This window comes from Athene cunicularia (assembly GCF_003259725.1).
Source record: "Athene cunicularia isolate RWA chromosome 1 unlocalized genomic scaffold, athCun1 chr1_part2, whole genome shotgun sequence".
NCBI lineage: Eukaryota > Metazoa > Chordata > Aves > Strigiformes > Strigidae > Athene > Athene cunicularia.
In genome coordinates, this window is record NW_020799092.1 from 75,317,883 (window position 1) to 75,344,057 (window position 26,175).

The window sequence follows — 26,175 nt, forward strand, 5'->3', positions numbered from 1 at the left end:
GGGGGCTGATATGTTATATTTAGTAATAATAATTTTAAAATTTTCCACATGGAAATGTGATTCTGCCTTTTTAAGCAGGCTATTCTCACTTGCAAGCCGGACTGGTAATCCCGTTTGTCCACAGCTTTTTTGACTGAGTTCTTGCTTTATTTGAGGGGTTAGAGATATTGTGAGCAATCTTACAAGTGGTTTATCCCCAATTTAAAACAAAGTGTTTAAGAGAAGAGTGTGTGCTTCTGATGGAGTAACTTCTAAATAGAAAATTCTCTTGCTTCTTTCAAAACATTAAATGTGCACACCAGGAAAGGTCTGGTAGGTTTCCTTTAAAATGTGTGGCTTCTGCCTCAGTGCCAGCAAGATTCTGTGTTAGATTGAAACTTCCATATTGTATCAGAGTACTGTTGTCTCTTTATTTATTAGATACCTAATTGCATGATGGGCTTTTCAAAGGAAAGCTGTCTTTTATTCTAGGTAGCATTAATTTAATATGTGAAAAATCTGTGTCTCTGCGTGTGTAAAATCATACACTAAGCTGAATCGTTGCTTTGGAAATTACTTTCAGTTGGTGAACTTCAATTTTTTGTATTATCTTTTTTTAAGTTTAAATGTATTAGTTACTTTGTTCCACTGTTCCAGAAAAAAATCAGATATTGTTAATTTATATATTTTAAGTCTCTTGGTCCAGGTGAAACTATGTAACAGAAGATTGAAGTGGGAAAGGGAATTACTGCTGGTGAGTGATTAGATGTATGCTGTTTTTCAGTATTTAGCAAGAAAACTGGCAGATGTGTAGGCTGCAAACCTGGTATCTATATAGTGCAGGCTGTTGGAGTCATTATCCATAATACCCAGCTCCGACGAGCATGGACTAGTCTTTCGTGCATCTCTACAGTACATGAGTCATTCGCTGCTCTCCTGACTGCACAGGTTTCTGTCTCTTACTGACTGCTTCCTTCTTTGTCTGCCTTTATGACAAAGCAGCCAGCACTGCAAATGGCTCCTATACACCCACCCTGCTGAAGCGAACATACTGAGCTGTGTCCTCAAAAATGACGCGACAGCTTCCAGGCGCCCCTGGCATGGGTACAGTGCTGTGGTCTCAGCTTCAGCGTGCCATATAAATCATGTGTAGTTTTTACCAGGCGCTCACTCAGCCTAAAGGCACTCCGGTCCTATGTGAAGCACGTTGCCGTTTGGCATTGCTGTGTCAGCAGAGCGGATTAGCAGTACAGCTAACAGACACGCCAAAGAAAATGCAAGGAGTAGTCGACCTTTCAAGCTGACTATTCAGGCAGCTGCTTTGGGGCAGTACGCCTGCCGGTTCCTATAAAACCAGTTCTCTGGATGCAGTGGATAATAGTATCCCTTGCTGTTGAATCTCCTTCCTTGTAAGGAGCAGACCTCAGCTGACATTTCTCAGGCCTGCACATGTGTTTGTGGTGTAGTTTTCTTTTAAACTGTATGCTACAGTTCCTATAGTGAGTCTTAATTCAATTTAATTCTTGTCTGACAAAGGTCCTCTTGTCTGTTTTACACGAAGCATATGCTGACATTCGCTCAATTCTTTTCATCAAGTATTTGGCAGCATAATTATGTATGAAGAGTCGTTCAGACCATGCTGACTTATACCTTCTGAAAGATCTGCCCCACAGTGTGTTATTTGTCTCTGGGTTTTGATTTACTCAACATTTGGAAGATACATACAAATATGGGGGGGGAGGAATTAACCATCAGTATTAAATCTGCCATTGTTTCTTCATTTCACTCTTAACTATCAAGGGTTTATTTAGTTTGCTATATGAAAATAAAAATGGTAATCTGCACTTGCTGATACCAGATTGTATAAAGGATATGAAAAAATTTCATGTGCCTAATGAAACTTCAGGGTTTTGGCAACTGCGAGGTTAATGGTTTGCTACTGAAAGCTTTGTAAGTGCTGTCCATCTTGGAGGGACTGGACCTCAAGGATCGCTTGAATCAAGGAGACTCCTTCTGTCCTGCCTATCTTGTTACTTTGTTCAATGGCAAGTCAGGACCTAATAAGAGATCACCTGGTATGTTTTTTAGCCTCTTGTTGAACATAGGTTTTAGTAACAGCTGGTGAGCTGTTAGACTTTCTAAGTCTGCCATGGAAATCCCTGGGATGGTTGGCCATGGGCATTTTGTCCAAGATTCAGGTAATGTGCAAGCTAACGGTTGTACAGTTCTTGCACTCCCACTCCTTAATATGCTGTATGGGATTCAGCTTAAATGGGTTTGTATACAAAAGTCCTGGATCCCTCATTGTGTCACTTGCTTTTCATGATATGATTTTGCAATAGGCAGTAGGTCTTGTTACCTTGCGAGGAACATCTTTGCACATCTACAAGACTCGGCTTTTTTTCTCCCCGTTAACACAGTTGCAGAACAGGTGGATGTTTTTATGAAACAGATGTGACTTCTGAGTAGGTGGTTGAGAGCTGAGGCTGAATCACTGAATTTTTGGTACTCTGTGTCCATCTTTGCTGTAGCTGTAGTCTTTATGTCGCAGTCAGCACGGGACTGAGTGATGGGCAGCACTGGGAATTGAAACCGGGGCAGCCCTCTGACTTCTGAGGTGGTAAGCCAACCTACTCTGGACGTGATATGGCCACTTCCAGGGGTACAGATATAGAAGCCATAGTTACAGAAGAGCTCAGTGTTACTCCAGCTTCTACATCCTTTTTTCCCTTGTTTGAACTTTTTGAGGAACAAGTGGGAGATGCACCAAGCAAACCCAACAGGCAGGGATGAGCTTTCAAATGAAATTAAGGCAAGACTTCTGTAACTGATATGAAGAAATGTCACCGTTTCCCACTTCTGTCAGCTGGCTGTTGCAGCAATTGGTCACTCCTTGCTGAAGTGGAGCAGTTGTTTTTATTGCAGCTGCCAATGTGAGACCGTTTGGGTCTTCGGGAGGGCATGAACTGGTGCAGGTCACCTCCTGCTCAACTGGGACAACTGTGCTTGTCTCTCAGAAAATAAGGACAAGTGTGTTGGAGGAGAGCAGGAAAGTCCCATGCATGGGCAGCTGTTAGAATTCAAGCCCCAGGATGGAAAGCTGCCAGCATGGCTCCCTGACCACGATGTCCTGTCATCTCATGGGAAGACTCATGTGTTTGTCACCCAAGAGATACCATGCCTGTCACTTGTACAGAAAGGAACAGAGCCACTACAGATGCTCCTTGTTCAGTACTTTAGCTTTTTTCTTGGTGCTTATGTGATTCACTGAGTTTTTTTAATCCCAAGAACCTAATTGTTCAATTGTAGTTTTAATTTTATGTTTTATGGTTTCTTAGACAATGCTTTGCAGGTCTCCACCTCATTAATACCTTTATTCAGAGTGATGATCCAAGCAGGAGGACTAATAATAGAATTTAACATTGTTGCTTTTGATTTGAGAACTGCATGAAGAATGGTGTCAAATTAAAATACTTAGTGTTTTTTGTGTTGCTCTTTGTAGTCTGAACTCTTTTTGTAACAAGTGACATTAATTTTCATACAATTCTGGAAGAAAGAAATCTAATCTCTATTTCTAATTGCTGCTGGTTAGGAATGTGATATGTGTAACGCAGGATAGATTGATTAGAATCGTTATGACACAAAATGAAAATGTTAGACCACAGAAATAAGCAATAGAGTTGTTGCATTTTTTATTACACTCTTGCCATGGGTTTTGCATAATTGAAAAAGGATCATACATACAAAAAATAACCTCACCCTGAAAAACAGAACATCAGAGAAGAAAAAAGCTCTTTCAATTACTGGAATAAACTGAGTCCCAGGAGATTGAGGAGTATGATTTGTCTGAATAATTGCATGCAAAGAAATATATGGGGGAAAAAATAGAAGTAGTATGCATTCTGGTTTAGAATCTCAATGAGGAGGCTGGGTTGCATCTCTTTACAAGCACGAGATTGTTTCAAGACTGTGGCAGAAGCAGTGGAAACATTTCCAAACAGATCCTAGTGGTGGCATGGCTGGAACATGCGGAAGGAAAAAACGTATTTCTTAGTGTGTTATTTTCTTTAAATAAGCTGCAGCACCTAGTTGCAAGAATTAATGCCTTGCTTTACTAATTTAAAACTTTTCTAAGACTAGGATCTGATGTCTGGACCCTTCTCCCTTTATCTTACTGCAGAAGCAGCATTGTTACTCCTGAATCATTCTGTGCTGGTGAGAACCATCCAAGTACTATTATTGCAAAATGGCACATTTAATGGCTTTCCCTGCCTGTCTCCCCTTTCCTCCTTCCATAGACTTCATCTCTGGATTTGTGCCCCGGGAGGTTTGGGAGTCAGGGGAGCCAGGAGCTGTCTGCTCCATAGGACTCTCTTCTGAGAAACTTCTTTCTGGTGGGAAAACAGTGGGGAGGAGAAGTACGTGCTCCTGTGCCATTCCAAGGGGACTTTGTCACAAACTTGTAAAAACTGGGGGATGGAAAACAGGCTTGATCAGAGCAACACCAGAGAGAATAGCATGCTCTGGGAACAGAGTGGTCTCTTCAGTATGGCAGCGGGAAGGTACATACACCCACTGCCTCTCAGTGCCTGTCATGGAGAGTGGCCTCGAGAGCATTGCAGATTTTCTCACGACCTCTGTGGTCTCCTCCAGATTTGCTAAAAATATCTCCTGCAATGGAGATCTGTTGACCAGATTTTTCATTTCTGCTATGTTTGACTCTTGCTCTAAAAAAAATCATTAATCCTACCTGTTTGTATGTTCTGCTGTCCCTGCGTTAGCAAAGATGCAGCTCTGTATTCAAGTAGGAACTAACCAGCTAGTTTGACATTCTGTAGGTTTATTAGCATTAAAGGCCAAACCTGGAGCTTAAAATGACATGAACAACTGCACATAAATCGCATCTTGTTTTGGACTGAGATCAAGAATGAAACATTTTGGCTCAAAAACTTTAAGGAAGGAGGAGATATCAGGGTGTGTAGGTGTGCTATGGCTTGCCCTGGGGCAGGGAAGGGATAAATGTGGCCTCTTGAAGTTCCTTCCAGCCCAATTTTCTATGATTCTGCAAAAATGTGATTACAGTAGTTGCTAGCTGTGCAAATTGCTGTAGATAAATTGCTTTCAGCAACTTGTGTGTGTTTTATGTGTCATCGCTTTAGTTGATGCATTCTTTTGTTGAAGTGTTGCGGGTGCCTTCATGCAGGTCTCCAACATCATGCTGCTACGTATGAAGGTTAACTGAGGCCATTGCTCCTGCCACCACTTCTGCATATGTGACTCTGTGGAGAACTGTAATATTAAGGTTGTGCACATTCCCTGAGTGAGTCAAATAAGCTGAGGAAGATTAATTGGTTTCAGTAGACTGGCTCCAGCACATGCCAGCTCTAAGTCTAACCTGGTGCTATTTATAGTAGTATTTCATCTGATTGTGTCACATCAGTGTAAAAACTTGAATCTCTTGGCTGAACGGGTCTGATTCTCCAAGTACACCTGTAATTTCTGAGCTCTTCCTCCATTCTTGGTACCCAAGTTGACCTGCATATAAAGTGGCCTTTATTTAAGAGTGCAGATACCTAGGTATTTAAATAAAACACCACCAAACCCCTCCCAAACCCACAATCCACTCCCACGTACAAAAAAACCCTGAAAACAAAAAAACCCAGAACAGCAACAACAACAAAACCACCCCCCTCAAATCCAGACTATAAAAGTATCAGGTTGATCACCTGGAAACAGAGTATTCTAAAACACTGTCTTCAAAATTTTCCACCTATTTAATACTGGGAACTATATTTGCAGTATATTTTTAAACAAGTGCTCAGGGAACACCAGTGAAAAGAATGTTTCAAGTATTTTCATGCAGACCTATTTTGGTAGAATTTATTCTGAAAGTTATCTTTGTTGAAAAACATCTCTGGGCTAGATTTATCCCTGGAGTAATCTTCCTTGATTTTTAATAGCATTGCAGGAAGGGTGAATTTGGCTTGTGTTTTAATTTATAACACAGGAAATATGTACAACTACAGCACAGCTTTGCCCAGGGTATGGCACACAAGGGGAAAACATGCACGATTCTATCAGTACTTTGTTAATTTAATTGTAACAACAGATGCAGCATTTAATCTATTTGACTTTTGTTATTGAGTTACTAAATCCTACTCAAAGAATATTTTTATTTTCCCCAGCTACAGCACTGAGTGAAAAGCCTCACAGCTTCTTGAAATGTTAAGCAGCTTTTCAGCTTCCTCTCTCTGCATCAATAATCTAATATTTTTGCTGATAGCACTTTGTTTCGAAACTTTGAGATGTAAATCTTTCTTTCTTTCTGCTTGTACCAACACCTATTTCCTCCTGTGCTTGCAGAAAGAAAAATGCCACAAAAGAGACGTTCTTCCTCTTTGTATCTTTTTTTTTTTTCCTTCCCTCCCCTCCTCCCTTTTTAGTTTAGAACATGCTCAAAGTTAATTTAGAAACAGAGCTGTCTTTGAGACAGTTTGGGAACGTTTATGTTCAGTGGCATTTGGTATGTGTTTAAGAAAGCACTTCCATTAAAGGCATTTCTCAAATTGGAAACCAGAGTAGTAAACTAGTAAGTGCTACTTGTGTTTGGTGGCCTGGAAATAACAGAAATATTTCCATTGGTATTTCCAGTGGTGCAGTTTATATTGCCTTCAAACAGAAAGCCGTGCTTCATGTTTAACCAGGACACAGAGAGATGAGACATTTCCAGCTGTGCAATCTGAGCCTGGTGGTGGCACGTGGCCACATCCGTGGTTGGGGAGAGCAGTAATTGTGCTCGAGGGCTTCCTTCCCTGGTGTGGGTGTCCTGGGTGCAGGAGGGCTCTGTCACCTTGGATGCGATATCTCTCGGCGTTGGACTGCTTTTGTCAGTCAGTACAAGCACCCTGAAAAACATGTTTATCTCATCCTAATATAAATGTGATCAGTCATAGAGTCACAGAAGGGTTTGAGTTTGACCTTTAAAGTTCATCTAGTCCAATCCTTCCCTTCAGTGGGCAGGGACATCTTTCACTAGATCAGGTTGCTCAAAGCCCTGTCCAACCTGGCTTTGAACACTTCCAGCGATGGGCTTCACAGATTACTTCTCTGGGCAACCTCTTGCAGTGCTTCAACACCCTCAGCATAAAAAATTTCTTCCTTATGTCCAGTCTAAACCTACTCTCTTTCAGTTTAAAACTGTTGCCCCTTGTCCTGTCACTATAGACCCTGCTAAAGTCTTTCTCCATCTTTCCTATAAGCCTGCTTTATATATTGAAAGGCTGAAACAAGGTCTCCTTGGAGCCTTCTCTTCTGCAGGCTGAGCAAGCCCAACTCTCTCAGCCTTTCTTCATGGGAGAGGTGTTCCAGCCTCTGACGGTTTTCATGGTCCTCCTCTGGGCCTGCTCTAACAGGTCATTTCCAAGAGGTCCTGTTCTCTTTTTTTTTTCTCCACAGAAAATGTCTAGATTGGCTTAGCCCAGCCAAAAAGTCCACATACCTTTGAGACGGTGGACCATCCCACTAAGTGACTGTTTTTGTTCCACCCTTGTCCTGCTGCCAGTGTTTAGACAGCCACTTCCATGGCAGGAGCATGACATCTCTGGCCAAGTTTGGGTGCTTGGGGAGCAGGGGGGACGTATGCATCCTCTGAGCAGTCAGTACTGGGGATCCACTGGGCTCTGCAGTGAGTTCAGCCCTTTATGGCTTGCACTACTCTTTGGGATTCTACGTACAGGACTAAAACCCAGTTTTCACTGTACAGCATTTACTACATAGTAAGTTCATGTAGTGATTCATAAGAAGTTCTGGCTCCTCATTGAATTTCAGGTAAGGACAACTCAGATGTGTTAGACTTGGTGTGACCCTTCTCTCCATTCTTTTGAACAGTTTGGCTTCCAGGTATGAAAGCGTTTTCCTTTCTTCAATTTTTCCCCAATCATTGGGACTTTCCACAGCTGCATAATTGTATAGTCACCTTCCTGCATGAGGAGGAAGGGGGTTTTCTCACCCATGTGTAGCGGGTAGGAGCAGTTCAGCTTTCTTCATGCCGCAGATCACAGGAGCACGTTGCTCTCATTCTTTAGATGATTACTTCAGACCAACAACATTAATGGCACTTGCAGTCATTTTGTTATCTAGATAATTAATCCACAAGGTATTGCACACAATGCGGTGAATAATACAGGAAATGATTATAAACTGAGCATTTTCCATGGTTTTACATTATGCAGTATGTGAAGCTGGAAGTAACTGGCATACGGGATATATTGTAGAAAACAGTGGCAGGTTTTATTTGTTCAATATTACTGTAGTTTATGAAATTTGAACTAGAATTTCTAATTATTGATTTTTGAAGGGACCTTTCCCACTGCTATTCAAAAGCAGTTTGGGAGTCCAGGCTCTCTGGACTTGCCATAACTCCAGTGGAGGAAGACAAGTGTCTCTGGAGGCTTCTTGAGAGTGATGATATTTGATATTAGTACTCAGCACAGCTGCTTTGATTTGCCCTCTGGATAACCATGCAAATGCTATAAGGAGCTTGCTTTCCCATTTTAGCTACAGCAGTTAAAGGCCTAAATGTAGGTGACATGAATGCTTCTATAAAGATGCAGGTTTCATGAAGCCATTGTTTATAACTAGGGAATAATCATAATGGTATAAACAAGGGTTAGAGTGGGATGTATAAAAGGTCTTAAGCAAGACAGAGACAAGCGGTTGATGTTTTCAGTTTTTAGCTGAGGTCTTGGGTAGGATAAATAGAAGGTGTTTACAGCTGAACTAAGTTGATTTACCTGATGTAAGGAAGGGGAGAACCAGACATGAGAATCTGGATGAAATTCTTGTTGCCTTGGCCTTCCATGTGTCTGCCTTACTTCATTTAACATACTGTCTCAGCCTCTCAAGTCACTTGCTGAAGTAATGCACCTGTCCCATGGGAGTTTTTGGGAGGGATATTTAAGAGACACATTCAGAGGTTTTCTCTAAAATGGATGTCAGCACCCCCAGCAATGGAAATACCCTGCAGAGGAGATGAAAGAACTCTGAAATTGCGCATAAATCTCATTTCCCTGATAAGCGCTTGTGCTCTGGCCTCTACAAACATTTCCATTTTGACTCTACTGGAAACAATTAACACATTTGTAAATCTCCCTACTAGTGCGACTGGTACTTCTGATGGTAGACAGGCGCATTTGCTGGCATGCACTCTAGTAAACCCACTGCTGCTGACTTGCAAAGTTCATTCATTAACTTCAAACTTTTAATGGCCTTACTGTCATTTTTTTTATCACTGTGTGAGTTTAACTAAACATTGTTTTCCTGGAAGCACTGGATTTTCAATGGTAGTAAATGTTTATGTTGAATAGATGCCATAGGAAAACACTGAGCACAGTAGGATGTGGATCAAAATTACTTTGCAGACATATACTTCCTGAATCAAACTCTGCACCCCTGTACAACCACAAAGGCCTACTGTTTGTTCCACCAAGCCCTGAGGTATATGTTTAATTAGGTGTGTTTGTGAGAGGGAAATGGCTCTTGAAAGAGCATGTTTAACCTGAAACACTGGAGTTGTTAGCTACGTACAAGATGATGCCATGTTGGTGGACTCTCATGGAGGTGACTGTCACCCTGCTCAGAGATACATAATATTGCACCTCATGCAGCCTGACTTTGCAGCAAAGAGGTTAGTGGTGCTGGCAAGGTGAGGTTTGGGGCTGAAGGTGGCAACTGACATCTTTTTTAACTGTAAAAACTAAACAGTTACCTAAAATGTGAGTAGGATGTTACGTTTGTGGGAAAGATGAGCTGAGGGTTGTGTCTCTGGAGGGATGCAATATCAACTGAAGGCAGTCAAAGATAAAATTTTTGAAAGTTCTTCTATTTCGTAAGCCCCAAAGGCTTCCAGGAAGATATAGGATATAAAACGGGGATAATGATTCAGCTCTCTGTGTAGACTGTAAGCTTGTGGAGCATAATGACTCTCTCAAGTGTGTGTGGACACTGAGATTGCTCTACTTTTGGTTCTAATTGCTCAGTCAAATAAATGTGTAACTTGAGCTCTAATGAAACTTGAATAATAATGAGTGAAATCTTGTCATTTCATCCTTTTTGCTATCTCCTTCCTCATTGCCCACATATATCATGAAAGATGAAGGAGCTGGAATCTTTTTCTGACAGTGTCCTCAGTAGAGATATATTGCTTTTGCACCTGCACTTTTTAGTCTAATCTTAAATGTTACTGGGATCTAACCTCCTTCTACAAGTTGTACCGCTTTGTTTGTAGGGTTGAAGTGATAAGATTCTCCTCACAGGCTGCTTGTGTTTATGCTGGCACAGCCGTTCCCAGTCTGGAATAACTGCTTGATACCGATACAGATAGACCCTTGTGCTGCTTTTCACCAATGCGTTGCACTGGCAGAAGTTGCATGATCCCAGCTGACCGTGTCTGTCTCAAACCCCCAGAAGAGGGGTTTTTGCTTCCTTGGAGGGCCTGTTTGCTCATGTGGGTGCAGCATGAGCTGATCACTGCTGTAGTTTCTCAAATACGGCTGATTTGGGACTGGCTGGAGGAAGCTGTCATCTGCTGGAAAGATCTATAAGATGCACATCTGGTTGAGCTAACACCATGTTCAGACCATGTTCAAACACTGACCAGTTGTAGCTTGGTGCCATTGGTATCTGTGATGTTGCTGCTTTCAGTAGTGCTGGAAGAGTGTAGGTGAGAGAATAAGAAGAATTGATGACAAATCTGTGCAGGGAAAGGCTCCTGGATTACTTTCACAACCAAATGCATTTCTAAACTGGAAATGGATCCTTTTGCTGTCTGGCAGTAACAATGCTGCTTTTGTTGTGTTCCTGTGCAGCTTTTCCAATCGCTTTTTTTGGAATCAGTGTTAAAGCAGGTGGGACAACATCCTCTGTGCAGGCAAGCTGCTAGGTTCAGTGCAGTGGGTAGGAATCCTGGGTTTATAACACAATATATATCAATGATATGAAAAAAGCTATGGCTGACTCATTAACATTCACATTAAAGGATGACTGTTAACATTCTCTTGATGAAATGGGACGTAACTGTAGCAGACATTTTCTGTAGTGTTAAACACTAACGTATATGTTAAACTCACCTTGGTGTAGTGGCTGAAGATGCAGTATTTGCACCCTGCTGAGCACTGAGACTGTTGAGGAGACCATGCTGTTTTAAAGAGGACAGATTTTGATAAATGGATCTCTGTCTTATAACTAACATGCTTGAGAAGAACATGCTGTATTCAGCAGTGGGATAGGAAAGCCCTCAGGCTCCCAGTTCTCATTCCAGCTTTTCAACATGGATCTTGGTTTTGGAGTTGTTTCTGAGAACATATTTGCTAGTGCAGCTTACAAAAGCATGTGTTTAATGTGTCTTTTTTTGTTGTTGAGATGATAAATCCATAGACAAATAACAAAAAAACCCCAACCCACTAGGGACTTTGGTAATAACTTGGGAAGTAAGAAATTCATAAAAATAGGCTTGGGGTGAAAATGGCATCTGTCCTTCAGGCATATGACTTGTAAATCCCTGGTGTTTCTTTTGCAGCACCAAGAAGTTCACAGTCTCTTGTGTTATTAACTCCAGCATATTTTCTAAATTTTCTTCTGTGTATCTGTTGCTCTGTAACTTTTTAGCTTATTTTAAACATCAATTTAATTTTCTATACTTCATTCAGCAAATTACCTATTTGGATTTTGCCTCTTGATTCTAAAACAAGCATTTGTTTGATCCTAAAAAAAGAGTGCTTTACATGAAATGTCTCCAAAACCTTTGACAAAACGCTGCCTATAATAGAACAAAGCATAGTGTTGTTATAATTGATGATGTTTCTTACTGATCTGCTCATCCAAAAAAGCCTGTCTTGCTCTCTCAGCATTTGGTATCCGACATGTTCTTTTGTGCTGACAACCACAGCCTGTTCCACATTAATTTAAGCCTCAGCAACTTGCTCAGCATATCAAATCCAGTTTTTGGTAGAGCTGAGAATAGAGCCTGTCTCTTCTGTCACGACTTGGTTCCTCACTGTAATTACGGGGCAGCTTTCCTGCTGAGTGAGCAAGCTTCTGTTGTGACCAAGCCCTTTATAATGAACAGGTCCCACTTTATATTTTGATGAATTCTCCTTGCTAAGTAATTTATTATTTTTTTCAGTTTTAAAACATAATTCCTCAGTGAATCATGGCAAAACATGATTGCCTAATTTAAAAAAAAAAAAAGAAGCAGATGTTAATTTTCTACTTTGGCAATCTGAAATTCTCCACTATTTGTTTAGCTAACAGGTTGAGAAAGTAGTTGTGTTGTAAGACGATGGACAAGCTGTGATGTATGTATGAGTCTGAGCAAATTGGGTTAAAGTATTTGAAAGTGTTGTGGAAGGTTAGTTTGTTTTACTGAGATTTATGGTACTAGTAATGGATCAAGAATTTACAGTAAAGGGGCTTCCATCTCCTTTTATTTTTTTTTGAAATAGTGCTGGTATTTGCAGACCACCTTTCCTGCATGAGACTGCACAAATACCAATTCCCCTTTCACCCTCCATCACAAAGACAGTTCCTCTCCTTCTAATAAATTCGTAACGTCTTTGTAGGTTACGCAGTCATGGAGAAAACTAGTAATTAATTTAGTGATTGGAAACACAAAAAGCAGTGCTTGCTGGTTTGTGACACAGTGCGAAGTGTTCACCGGAGAGCCGAGTATTCACCCATGACTATTTGCTGGAGTGTGTTCTGACTGCAAAACAGAGGTGTGCTTTTCAAAAAAAAAATGGGGATCATATAGGCTCATTGGAATTTTAATAAAAATTTTTCTGTATTTAGTTTATTTAAAACAGCCCATTTAGCTATTGAAGGAGAGCAGGAAGAGGACCGCCGAAACACCTCTTGCCATGTCTTCCTTCCTTCTACAAACATCTGAGACAGTAAGATGATATCCTGCTGGGAACACTGCACGGTGACATTTTTAAGGAGTTCTTAACATGCACTTTATTGCCAGCATATAAAGTTTGTTGGCCTGAAAGTTTCCCTCTTCGGTTGCAGGCCCAGCAGGTGCTCAGAGCCCCCCCTGAGTTGTCTGTTCAGCAGAGGAACAAAGAACAGGGCTGGCTCCAGGCATGAAGAGGTGCAGCTGGCACTTGGTGGTTATGATAGCCTATCAATAGGTATTCATCGTATTAATTAAGCTGCTGCTGTTAAAAAAGGTAGCTAGGGGACAGCTTTTCAGCCTGCCTGTTGTAAAATAAGCTGAGTCACCTGTGAAACGTTAATAAACAGGCTCCAAGGCTTGTGAGAAGGCCTTTTTCAAACCCTTTTCAGGCTGACAGCACCCTCTTTCAGAGACGTGGCCGTCTGGTTGTCTGTATGCGAATGACAAATGGCATTCACTTCTCTGGAAGCTCTGTAGGCTGCTTTCGTGAACCTTGACTAGCAAGAGCCAAGTTCTGACCTAATACTGCTTTTGTTCCTCAGCTGCAGGCATCCAGTGACAGACTTTCAGCCCCTTTCTTGGCTCTACGTAAGTTTTGTTTTGCAGTCCTTTGGTTTTTGGCATCTTTAAGGTTTTTCTTTATTATTGAGCATGAAGAGACAAGAATATACACATTTTATTTTCCTTTCTGAGACCATTGTGAACTAGCGTGTGACTTTTTGGGATGTAGGTTGTGTAAGAGTTTGATGGAGATCCCTGTGGCACCTCTTAGGATTACTGAGGTGGGGGATTTTGTTCAATTTGTGTACTTAAGAGTTCTTCCAGTTCAAGTCCAGTTCAATTCCACTTCTGTAGTACATAAAGTAAGCGAGCTGTCCTCTCAAAAGCCCCAGTGAAGGATGCAAAGAGCAGAGCTGAGCAGTCCTCCTAACTCTGGTGGAACGGCTGGCCCCCTTCATAAGTGCTGCTGAGGAAGAACAGTCTGAGACTTTCCTCCAGGTGGTCTGTCAAGCAGAAAGGTAACAATTGTAGGAAATTCCTTTCCCACCACCAGCTCACAAATTCAACAAACAATCCCTTTGTGGAGAGACTGGGGTCATCCCTCTAGTTTCTTATTTTTCTTCTTTAACTACTTGGAATTTGTTGAGCAGTTCCTTTCTGAAGGGATTAGGGAGTGGTGGTTTGTTTCTCCCTTCCTGAACCTCTTCAAGCCTTTCTAAGAAAATCAAAAAAAGAGGATGACATAGAAAACATCCTAGACACAGTCCTGTGTCACCATACATGACTTAGTTTCTTTGGCCAGAGTATAAGCTAAAATCTCCTCTGTGTACCTGCTAAGCTTGTGTGACTGCTTTTATGTGTTGACTTTGTTCTTCATTCCAGGGAGGCTAAAAAGCCAAAGGCAACTCAGTTGTGTGAGCAACACATCAATATACTGTTCAGATGGAGGCAAGTTTCTTTAGAAAACAATACTGTTCTGTCTGAGAAGCAAGGCAGGCTGTGTTATCATTTTACGTGCAGTGTACTGACTGATAGGCAGCCCTGCCCTGGTGTCAGAGCTTCCTGATTTATGAGGTTGCAGCAGAAGTTGCTGATTGTAGCTGCTTATAAAGAGCATGTAAAAAGTCACCAGCTTTGACAGATGTGACCCGGTGTCAACATTTTTTTCAATTTTTGTTTTCTACAAATTCTTGTTTTTCTAACTCTTATTTCTTCCATCAAACAGTGAGAAGATGATGTTCCACTAAACCTTCTGTGGCACATCATGTTCTTTGCAGGGCTCCTGTTGATCACTGTTGCAGTTAACAGCTTCATGTACATCAGGCTTGGCTGTCCTAAACTCATATGGCATATGCCCTGCCTCCTGTATGATACATTTCCAGAAGGCTTGTTCTGGCTGACATATTCTTACACCCACTCATTCCTTTTAAACCCATTAGGGCACCATACCTTTGGTTAAGGTCATGAGTAGGGTGTGGAACAGCCTTCTCTTTAATTTCTTGCTCCACCTCACTTTTGGAAGATCAGATCATCAGTTTTACAGGTCTCCTTATTTTTGCCTTTTCCTTCAGGTCTTTATTCCCTGCCTTTGTAGTGGTGTCCTTTTCAGCTGAGTTGCAGTGAGGAGCCACATACCTAAAATACATCTCTGCCAGCTGAGAGTGGATAAAACAGGTCTGGGCAAGGGAGGGTGTCTCTTTGTGGACACAGTGCAGGCTGGAATGCAGATACAGTTGCCTCAGCCAAGACTTACTGCTTGAGGTGAAGGTTTTATTTCTTTCCTGTGAGTAAGCGGGGAGTGTGTTAGATTGGAGTAGCAATAGGTTTCAGGAAATTATTTCTTTTTGTTTCCTTTTCTCTGTTTCTGAGAAAAGATACTCCTTTTGTTGAGAAATCAAAACAGGCTGGGTGCTTGCTCTGAGCTGTTTGCCACCAAAGAGAGAAGGAAAAAAGCGGTCTTTACTAGTGCAGATTTTTGTGTGGTGTGGTTTTGGGTTGGTGTGTTTTGTTTTTTTTTTTGGTCCTTCCTAGGAAAGGGGTTTCTTCTGAAAAAATGAAGGGAACTTGAGTTGTTGAGTTGGCAGGTAATTGATACATATCTGCCTGGTCTGAAGAAGTACTTAACTTTTACATAACTACCTATGAATATATTTCGGAAGCTGGCAAGCTGCAGTCGACTGTGTGTTTTTCATTATGTCGGTGTTTTTAAATTTGTTGAAAACGGGCTGCTTTTATGAGTGGTAAAATTCCTTTTAAGTTATCATTCAGAAACACCCAGAGGGGAGGAGAGTCGTGACAGCTCAGCAGATCGTGCTGTGCCTCCTGGCAGGATACTCGTGTGCCCTAAGGAACAACACTTGGCACAAAGCGAAATCTGGAGGTTCACCCGCCCTGCTACACTCCGATCGGCAAGACTCGGGGATTTACAGCGCTGCTGTAACTTAGGCAGAATGTGAAATACTTAGCTTGTTTGGTCTCATTTTTTACTGCTGTAACTACTGAATGCATAACTACCTGATTAATGCAGAGATTTTAATCTTCTAACCCCCTTGCAAACACATATTAATTGCATTCATAGATTTATAAATTTGTAAAACTAGAAGGGATAATTATTATCCTGTAATTTGGTCTCTCCATGCAATTGAACACAAATCTCTTTACTGAATTTAGTGTTCTATTCCCCTCGCTTTAAAAGTGTACCTTATTTTAGGAATTTGTTTTCTAGCCCCAATCTCCAGTTGTGGAAATTTCTCAAACCATTGTCAGACTTGTTACTTACAGGATAATCGGGCTGGTCTTAATCTTCACTTTTTAAAAATCAAATGAGCAGACCTCTTAGCACTGCCTCAATATAGAGCATGTTTTCCAGTTCATAGATACTGCTCATACATTTGCTTTTTAACTTCCTATTTTCTTTATAAATAAGAAAACTGCGTTTGCTGTGCTAATCATGTTTACATGGGTTTCAAGGAACCTGCCTCTTCTCTTGTTCTAAAATTTTGTCACATATATCAAAGGTCATTTTACCCTTTTTAGCTTATATCTGGCATAAACCTCTGCCTGGTTGAATATTTCCTAGGACCCTCCATCATCATAGCATCCAGAAGAGGATTTCTGTTTCAGGAGTATGACCTACACTCTTTTGTTCCTTGACCTTGCTTACCCTCACTGGGACACACGTTGCTCACTGTTTTCTTGTGAAGAAAATACAGAACAAATGCAGAAACAACCACTATTGATGTGTTTCTCTCTTCCCTGGAAGAATCCTGCTGAAGTCTTGTGATCTAGGTTTTACGAGCATTCAAGACTCACCAGTCTCTTTTAAGCACCTCAAGTCAGATGTTTGAAATGTTTCCACTCTCCCAGTTAATGTGGCTTCTGGCTGCTCTGGATTTCCCCCTTTCCTATAGAAATACACCTCTAGTGTTAAACCTTCTCTACTTGAAGAATCACTGTCCTCTAATGCTGATGTTTTCAGAAATAGAACGACTCAGAAGCAGAACTTTCTGCTATAAAATGGTATGGGCTTTTCTTTAAGTTTGTCGGGTTTGTATATAAACATGGATTTGGGTCAGTCTTCCCCCTTCTCCCCTCTGACTCTACCCTGTTCCTGTCTGCAGGAAGTCCTTTACCACTGGGTGACACTGTTTGATAGTTCTTAACATTTGCAATAGTGAAGTCCTGAAGAAACTCTCCTTTGACTCTTTGGACTTCTGATTTTGAATCAAGGCTCAGTTTTCATACGAAATCCCATATTTTAATGTGGTTAAATTTAATTCAACCAAACCTCCCTTGGTTTTTAATTTAGTGGTCCAGACTGACTGGTCTAGAACACTGATGGTGCATTGTAGCTGCAGGGAGTATAATTGCTCTTATTTGCTTTTCTGATCTTAAAATCTATTTAAAATCTGTGTCATTTCAGAATTGCATGTGGATCACTGTTGACCCATGTATAAATAAATTGCTAGTTACCTTTTGGGATTAATCTAATTGCAAACTGTGCTGTGGAGTGCATTTCCTAGGAGGCATAATTTCAGTGATCTTGTCCTGAAGTCATGTTTACTGCAATGTAATGATTACCTGTGTAGTGTATTGGTGAAAGCCTGATAGACAGTCAGTTGCATGCCTTTGCTAGTCATGATTTATTCCTTTCAAATGAATGGCATCAGATGAGATGAGGGGAGAGGTTGTGTGCACAACATGCTGTTGTTCTGCAAGGAGAAAGCAATACAATTATTAAGGGCCTTTTTAATGAGAAGTATCCAATACACTGGGTCTTCTCCTTGCCATCAGAATGGCTTTCTGCATCCCTAACCCTGTCTAGAGATTTCAGTAATCACAAGGACCTGAGAAAAATGAGCATGGACAATATAAAGTCCTTAACAAACATCCAGGACTTCTTGGAAAAAGAAATTATGTAAGATGCACAGTCTGCTTTGTCAGCCGTTAGAGTGGAAGCATGGTGTTATAGTGGGTTGAGTACAGACCAGGATTTAGGGAAGATGGGCACTGTTTACAGTGTGCTAGTCTTCATCTTATGTTTTCTTGACTTTTCCACTGCCTATAATAAAAATTAGATGCTAAGTAGTTTGTTGCAGAGAAAGTCTATATCCAAATTTCACCTGCATCAGACAAAAAGGGGATCTAGTCTCTGCCTGCAGTGGTGAATGAAGTTCTCCATCTCCTTTTTTTCTCTCCCAGAGCTCTTACACCTTGCCTTGCGTGGAGACCTCCTGTTGCAGTAGGAGGGGAGAGGAACTTTCTTTCTCTCATCTTTCACCTCTGATTACACAACTTCAATGATACCTCTTCAGCAGAGAAGAAAGAAAAGCAACTATTTAGAACTGGTACTTTCAGCTGGTTTCAAACCCAGTGGTAGAGAGATTAATTGTAGATCTTGCATCCTGAGGGAAAATTCTTCTGGATTAATACAAATTCCTGTTCATTGGGCCTGGTGATTTTAGTGGAAGGTGAGTATGTGCTTAAAGCTGTTTGTGTCTTTCTAGACTAGATACCAAGACTAACTAGCCATTCTGTCCTCACCAGTACTGCTTTTTAGCCCTCAGCCTCTGGGAGGATCTAGGCTCTTCCCTTAGCACCCAAGACTTGACTGAACTTCAGAGCACAGGAACAGAGACTGCCTGGTGGTGTTTAAATTGAACAAGAGCCATAAGCAGCTCTTTGCATTTGAGAGAATTTTAACTGTGGATCATTGCCCCAAATCTTGCACTCATTCTCCTTTTAGGTGTCAGTGCCAATGCAAACATCTTTAAAATGACCCTCTTTCTTGTGGTTTCTCATCTAGTGGATGTTTTATCTGTGCTTTGTTGACATTACACTCTCAGCAGTATTTAAGGGAAGAAAATTAGCATTAGCTGGATTTCCTTGAGATTTTGAGTGGTTTACTGTATTTTAATATCCTCTAAAGTGCCAACAGGAACAGCTTCAGTAGCCAGCAAGCTCTGCTTCCTTCCATATCCTTGACATCACTGAGATTGTTTTGAGCTGCCCTGATCAAGTGAGCAGCACCCTTGTTCCTGAAAGAAATCAATCATAGAATCACAGAATACAAGGTTGATAGCGACCTCAAGGATCATCTGGTCCAACCTTTCTTGACGAAAGCATGGTCTAGACCAGCACCCTGTCCAGCTGAATCTTAAAAGTGTCCAATGATGGGAAATCCACCGTGTCTCTGGGGAGATTATTCTATTGTCTGATCGTTCTCATTGTGAAAAATTTTCCTCTTGTGTCCAGTTGGAATATCCCCAGGGCTAACATGTACCCATTACCCCTCATGTTTTCCATGTGATTCCTTGTAAAAAGGGAGTTTCCATCTTCTTTGTAGCCACCCTTGGAACATGATGATAAGGTCTCTCCTAAGCCTTCTCTTCCCAAAGCTGAACAAACCAAATTATCTCAGCCTTTCCTCACATGACAGGCTTCCCAGTCTCTTGATCATCTTTGTGTCCCTCCTCTGGACCTTCTCCAGCCTGTCCACATCTTTTTTGTATAGCTGGGACCAAAATGGAACACACTATTCCAGGTGTGGCCTGACAAGTGCGGAGTAGAGTGGGATAATGACTTCCTTCTCTCTGCTGGTGATGCCATTGTTGATGCAACACAGAACCCCGTTGGGTTTCTTTGCTGCAGCAACACTGTTCACTCATACCGAGCTTGTTGTTCACCAGGACTCCCCAGGTCCCTTTCCACAGAGCTGCTCCCCATCCAGGTAGATCCCAGCCTGTGCTGCACTCCTGGATTATGTTTTCCCAGAGGCAAGACCTTATACTTGTCCTTGTTGAACTTCATAAGGTTCTTGTTAGCCCACTCTTCCAGCATGTCCAGGTCATCCTGCAGGGTAGCTCACCTTTCTGAAGTGTCCACATTCCCACTCAGTTTGATATTATCAGCAAACTTCATCAGGGTACACTTGATCCCATCATCCAGATCACTTCTGAAGATACAAACAACGTTGGGCCCAATATCGATCCCTGCAGGACCGGACTTGTGACAAGTTGACAGTTTGAGAAAGAGCTGTTTACCACCACACTCTGGGTGCAGCCTGTCGGCCAGTTCCCCACCCACCACACAGACTGTTTGCCTCGACCATAACACATCAGTTTCTATAGGATGAAGCTGTGGGGAACCATATCGAAAGCCTTGAAGAAGTTCAGGTAGACAATGTCCACTGCTCACTAAGCAGGTTACTTTGTCGTAGAAGGCAATCAGGTTTGTGCTGGCTTTTTCCAGTCACATGCTTCATTTGACTTGTGATAGCCCCCAGGAAGATTTGTTCCATAACTTTCCCTGGGATTGCAGTAAGACTGATGGGCCTGTAATTTCCTGGATCCTCCTTTAAGCCCTTCTTGTAGATGGGGATGACATTAGCCTTCTTCCAGTCTCTGGGACGTCCTCCGATCTCCAGATGACATCAGCCAGCTCTATTAACACCCTTGGGTGAATGACATCAAGCCTATCCATTTTTAAGAGTCAAGCTCCTGTCGTAGTTCGCATACCAACTCTTCCTTCACTGACAGTGGGTTTGTGTTTACATCAAACTGAATTTTTGTTCCCAAGGCCAGAGGCCCAACAGTGCTGGTAAAGACCGAGGTGAAGAAAGCATTGAGAACCCCTGCCTTTTCAGTGTTGTTGCTGACTCACTCACCTTTCCTGTTTAACAGCGGGCCAGTTATTTTCCTGCTGTTTCTGCTTGTGGTCTATGTGGTCTGTCAGTCTTTGGCAGCCATGCAACTAGTGAAGCTGTTAACTGATGATACCCAGTGTAAGGAAGGTATTCTGAGTTAAGCTGTTCTGGCATAGCGTGGACAGAAATTTTTCAGTCTTGCTACTTCATTTTGTCTGCTGGGATCTGAAGATTTTAAAGTGTGTGACAAGAAGCAGCAAGATTGGCCTTGCAGAAGCTCGTGGTGGTTTCAGAGATGCTCTTCTCTTGTAGGTGCATGAACTGGGGCACACAGGGATGAAATAACCTGCTTACGATCATTAAGGCAAGGCTGAAGTCATAAACAAAAGCCAGATGCCTGCCAAAGAGTTTAAAAGTCCAATGGGCTTCATTTTGTTTGTGGAATAGTAATGCAGTAAGTAATCTGGTAACAGGATGATATTTGATGAGCGATCCCTGTGGCACAGGAGGTACACACTGCCCTAAATATGTTTGATTTCGAGGCAGGTGAAGACACTCTTGTGATCTAGAAGCAAAGCTCTTGTAGCTTGGAAGTGGCAGTGTTTTTGAACAAAACATGAGGGCCTAGGAGGAATTGCAGCCACCAGGAACCTCTCTGGTCCTTCTCTCTGCCTCCGCAGGCAGTCCGGCTGTTTTTTGCCATGATCCAAACCCTGTCATCCCTTTCAGCTGCAAAAGACGGTGTAAGAGCTAAACTCCTTGGGTGGTGGTTGGCTTGAGCATCTTGGCTGGGAAGAGTATTTTGTATTCTGTTTTCAGGAACTCGTTGAATTAAAGGGTGAGCTGTGGGAAGTTATTAATGATATCTGTAATCAAGGATTAATCAAGTAAATCTCTCTAGTCAAGTGCCTCTTACTGCCCTGAGAGGATATAGATAAAAACGATAGTGGTGGTGAGCTTTCATGTGCAAACAGTACTGAGATGGTGCCTGGAAATCACACTCTGCATTTAAGTAGTTCTTTTGCTCTACTCTCGAGCTGGCCGATGCGAGGTGGTGCTGGTCATGTAACAGCTGAGCAGAGACATGCTGAAGAATTTTTATTCCAATTCCTCTAGAAATCAGAAGGGGGAGAGTAAAACCATATTTCTTTTCAAAGAATGCCTTTGGGTTACTTGTAACAAACCGCAAGTCTACGCAGTAGTTTAAAGACCTAAAAATGTAAGTCTTAAAAAATAGTGTTTGATGGTTTACAGTACAGTTCAGAACAGATGTTGAAGTTTTTAAAGAATAAAATCTTCTTCAGGAGGTATTCAGTGTTTGAGCTAATGCTTCTGTGGAAGATATTAATTCAAGAATTTATTTATTGTGGCAAAAAGGAAATCACGTAACTTTTGGATCCTGGACTAGTCTATTATTTTGATGTTCATCAGTAATTTTTAGGCATTTATTTATCTGCTTTTTAAGGGGCCTCAACTCTACTTCTGCTTTCACAGCTGGAAATAATTGTAGGAATCATTTCAAGGGTGAGAATGCCATATATATGTATAATAATACAAATATATGGTGTCTCACAGGAATTTTTATATTCAGATTCCATATGTAGTGGGTGATTTCTGGTATGAGGACTACCAGATAGAAAATAAATGCAATTCCCTGAATGCCATATAAACACAAGGGGTTTTTTGGCACGAACTTCCCTCTCTTGCAGAAGCTATGGGAGCCCTGTTGTAGCAAAAGCTCTGGCAGCTGTTGAACCCTTAACCTGGTGTTGTTCAGATCTACTCTGAATCTGTTAAGAACACTAGTGGCTGTCCATAGCTCTTGTATGCGTGTTTCCAGTGTTACTACCATTAGGGACTTTTACTGAAAAAAACCCTCTATAGATAGAATAAAAAATAAATAACATTGGAAGCAAGCATGTCCATAGGACATATTCCCCCAAATGTAACTTGCATGCTTCTGGTATGTGCCACTTCAGGTGTATCTATTCAGTATGATCAACTTGAAGGGTCTCTTCCATTCTTCCTGAAGTTACTTGAGCTCCAAGGAAATTAAATGAGAGAATTTCAAGTACGTGACCACTTGGTCTTGGCTCTCAAAGACCAAGGTACCAGTATGGTACTTCTTGGTTGCTCTGTGAGCATCTTTGTATCTGAAAACATTAAACTTCTCTGTGGGAGGGAGGATACTAGAAGTTATTTTTATACAGCATTTTCTTTGCCTAGTGGGATATTGAAATTGCTTTGCAGTTTGAGGAGTTAAAATTCCTCTTCCATGCAGGATCTCCAATTTATTCCTTCTAGATGAAGATCCACGTGTATGTAAGCAGTCATGTGAGAGTTACTCAGGCAGGAAAAGATAGGATAGATAAATGCTTTTGTGCTGCTTGCGCAGCAACAGCTAATTCAGCAAATGCGCTAGGGAAGCACCTGCTAAATTAGTGGTGTATTAAACTTGAGCTAAGCTCAGCTAAAACATCCCCCAAATTCCAATCTCTCTCCTTTGTTTTGGAGCAAGATAACAGGGAAACACAGAAATGAATTGTGCATTCTCAATTGATCATCTAACAGCAGATGGTTAAAAGGAGCCTCTCGGATGCTCTTAAGGCAGCATATTCCTGTTAAGTGTTTATTTGGATTATTCATGTCCCACCGTTGCATCTAGTGATGATCTGAAAGCAGCTTTATGAGTTGTGACTTTTGTGGTGATGAGCACTAGAGACTCATGGAATTAATATATTTTTTAATTGTTATTGCTTGAACATTGATTAAATTTTGTTTAAGGACTTTTAAAGGATTCTGTCATTGAGCTTGGATGGTTTATTTGTGTGAGCCTGAATCTCGAAACGAAACTCTAGGACTGCACTGCCAGCTCTCTTCCTGTCTGCCATTAGCGTGGTGAATCCTTTGTGCCTCAGTTTCTTTTTTATGTGAAATTTGCCTGTGCTTTTGTAAATGTTTGCTTTGAAAAGGTGTGGGTGGTAATCACACTATCTTAATTGTATTGTTTGTGTATAATACTACACGGTGACTCTGCAGGACTGGATTGGTGGCTTCCAGCCAGGATGAGGTTTGCAAAGGGTGTGAGAGGATTCACCAAGTGGGAACTGGGTGCCCTGTTTCACTGGCTCTGTTTAGAAATCCTAGATTAAATCATTTGCAGCTTAATCACACATGGAAAGCGTCTTCAGTTCCCAAGGGAGTTTTATTCATTCAAGTTTGCTGCTAGTAGAGTTCATGTTACATTAGGAAACCACGATTCCTGACCTCTGAGTTGAATACATGTTTTTTAAAAATAGAGATGGGACAGAAGAAAGAAGAATAAATAGACTTCATTTCAAGAGCTTGCCAAAAGCAAATCTGTGTGCTGCAAAATATTACATCAAACTTTCTGATGAATGACTGAATCAAATTGTTTTTTCCAGGGGCTTGTGCTAAAAAAACAGTACATTGTTTATGACAGACAGTTGTAGGGTAATTCTGCATTTTTTCATCTTTGACTAAGCAAACAGGAGATTTGTCTTGAAGAAGCAGCAGGTTATTTTCAAACTTACTTTAACGAAGAGCTGTCAATGATAAATGCTTTCTACAAGACTCTCAGCCCCAACAATGCAACAAAACTGGTAGAGGAGTGCAGCAAAACCAAATATTTACACAGCAGTTTTATTTTGGGTGGAGGTTGGATATGTAACATTTGAGTTGGTTTAGGTGTGACAAGCCTGATGTGAACACCAAGGAAATATGAATCGTGTCCTCATTTAAAAAAAGAAAAGAACTGTAGCTAGTTAATTAATTGTCTAGGGTAAAGAGAATAGACTTCTGCACACCTTTTATTAGCAGCATGGTGCTGTGTGATATTTGTTGAGAAGTATGTTGTGGTTTGGGTTTTCTGGGGTTTTGGGATCTTTTGATAATGACATGCAATTAAGCAGAGAGGGATTTAAGATACAAGTTCAGTGAGGGGCTACTGAGCTGAGCTGGGGGCTTGGGAGCATGTGCTGTAGCAGAGGCTGAGGGACCTGGGCTGCCTCAGCCTGGAGCAGAGGCAGGACTGGGGGGAACTTAACAGCAGCCCCCCATGCCTGGGAGGAACTTAGCAAGAAGATAGAGTCAGGCTCTTCACTGTGGTCCATGGCCAGAGGGTGAGATGCAATGGCATGAGTTGAAACAAAAGGTTCCTACCAGTGTAAGGAAAAACTTCATGAAGATAGATGAGCAGGATTGGCCACAGAGGCTGTGCAGCCTTGGAGGATTTCAGAACCTTACTGGGTACAGTCCTGAGCAACCTGGTCTGGTCTCGTAGCTATTCCTGCTCTCAGCAGGAGGTTGGATTAGAAATCTTCCAAGTTTCTACTGACCTCAATTTTCCAATGATCTATGTGGTGATAGCTGCTTGCTTGATTGAAGCAAGAAGCTGATGGGAGAAGTATTTTTATTGCATGATCAATGTCAGTAAGAGGTTTATGTCATGTACAGCAATATACTTACATAGTTTTGAACTGCGGGCAATTTTTATATTAGTTTCAGAGGTCCCTGTGAGAACTAGCACCCCCACAGAGTTCAAAAACGCTACATAGAAACTTGCCTTGAAAAACTAATGCAGGGGCCACCCTGACAGCGGCTCGTACTGGTAAGCTGTTTCTCATTGGATTTGCTCCATAGAAACTTGGTGTGTGAGATGTAGCACCAATAAAACACAGTTCACATCATCCACTCAAAGAACGAAGCTGAAAGGGCTATGCTGGGTCCATTGGACACATTCAGATCCGGAGTGGCTTCTCTGCATCCACTGAAAATTTAGTCCTGTCGTTTTGCTTCTTCATCTGTAAGCGCACATACAGCCCAAGCAGGGTGGTGGTGGTGGTACTGTTCAGTGTTAACGTACCAAGTAGTAGTGGAAATCTTTCCACTGTAACAAGTGGATTTTGAATCAGACCTGAGCAACAATATGAGATTCCTGATGAAAGAAAATAGTTTAGGGATTAAATTGAGACTGAATTTATACAGGTTTTACAGCCTGTGGAGCAAGAGACGGAGGGAAGGGCTGCTAACAGTGGGGTCTAAATTAAAACACATATTCAGCTTTTACTGGAAAATATGCGGCAAATCTCTGATTTGTCTCGTAGCTCCGCTCAGTACAGTGTGCAGCATTCAGCTGCTCTGCCAGTCAGGGTAATGGAGGTCTGTCGCCTTTTCTTTCATGTCCCATTGATTTGTCTCTAAACCCACATGCTGTGAGATATTTTTTGGGGGGGTCTGTTTGAGGGGACAATGTTTCATCAAACTGATAATTGCAGACTCTGTGCAAGTTTCCATGACAGAGAATGGAGGCAGAATTGCTCTGAATGGGCTTTGTTTTGGATGCTGAATTTCTTGTGACTGAAGCTTTTTAATGGAAGGGGGTATGAATAGTCATGTATAAATTATTTTAAAACTATATTTTACTTGTCAGCTATTGACTGAAAATGTTGTGATTTGGTGTACAGATATGTTTTTCTCTAACAGGATAGGAAAACGCCACATTTCCAGATGATATAGATCATAAAGACTTCATTCATTGCCTTCAGATCAGGATTTCTGTGGATCTTCGCTGGTTTAA

General features: G+C 41.5%; 1 protein-coding gene across 2 annotated transcripts in view; it reads left to right on the forward strand.

Moving 5' to 3' along the window:
• The window catches only part of FAM107B (family with sequence similarity 107 member B), a 134,501-nt gene that overhangs the window by 98,190 nt on the left and 10,136 nt on the right, over positions 1 to 26,175 (forward strand). The gene's annotated exons all lie outside the window — the stretch shown is intronic.